The following is a 1,042-nucleotide window of genomic DNA, read 5'->3' on the forward strand; positions in this document are numbered from 1 at the left end:
CCCCTGGCATTTTGTTGAAAAATAATCTGGCAACCCTGCGCTGGGGAAGTAGTAGGCTATGGCGCGAGACCGTAGACCGTGGTCCTTGCAAGGACCGCCCCGCACTAGTTGAAAGGTGATAAGAAGTGAGGACCGCCGCCGATCTTCCCCTATGGGACCGGTCTTCGGTTCACAGCTAAAAGACCGTCGGACCGCGGTCTAGACCGGTCTTCAGCGCGGCACTAGTTCTTAGGGCGCAGGAAGACTTCCGAAGCTTGGTTGACGAAATGAATTTGGAGGTGTAGCAATACGCTACTACTAGTACTGTACCAATAGCGTTCTATCCAAAGGATAGTAGTAGTAGTAGTAGTAGTAGTAGTAGTAGTAGTAGTAGTAGTAGTAGTAGTAGTAGTAGTAGTAGTAGTAGTAGTAGTAGTAGTAGTAGTAGTTGTTGTTGTTGTTCTTTTTGTAGAAGGCGTTGGTTTATCCCGGTTTCTGGAGCATGAAAGGGACATTTAAGTAGAAAAAGGTAGTCCTTCAGAGCGAATAGGCCAATGGAGGCGGACTTTATCCCGGTTTCTATAGCGTGAAACGGACAATAGCAATTGCCTACTATCCTTTGGATAGGACGCTAGTCTATCGCAAAGTATTTTCCGCCAGATCTAACAGATCCAGCAACCCAATCACTGCTGGTTGGACAGGGGGATCAGTAAAGATATCACTGCACCCAGATCGATCACGGTCCCTTTGCGTGTGAAGCGAGTGCTCTATCAACTGAGCTATCGAGCCGAAAGGGACAATAGCAATTGCTTATCATCATTGGGATAGGACACTTGTCTAATGATGATGATGATGATGATGATGATGATGATGATGATTATGATTATGATGATGATGATGATGATGATGATGATGATGATGATGATGATAATAATAGTAATAATGATAATACGTTTGTCTCTTCCTTTTTATGCTCATTAGTATGATTAACTTAATCAGAGTATCTTCATCATCAGGGACGGCTGGTAATAATGGGCAGGGTGGGCAAATACCAGCCTGTTTT

This window comes from Berghia stephanieae, chromosome 4 (genome assembly GCF_034508935.2).
Source record: "Berghia stephanieae isolate SIO BIC M18660-M18661 chromosome 4, UCSD_Bste_1.3, whole genome shotgun sequence".
NCBI classification, from domain to species: Eukaryota; Metazoa; Mollusca; class Gastropoda; order Nudibranchia; family Aeolidiidae; genus Berghia; species Berghia stephanieae.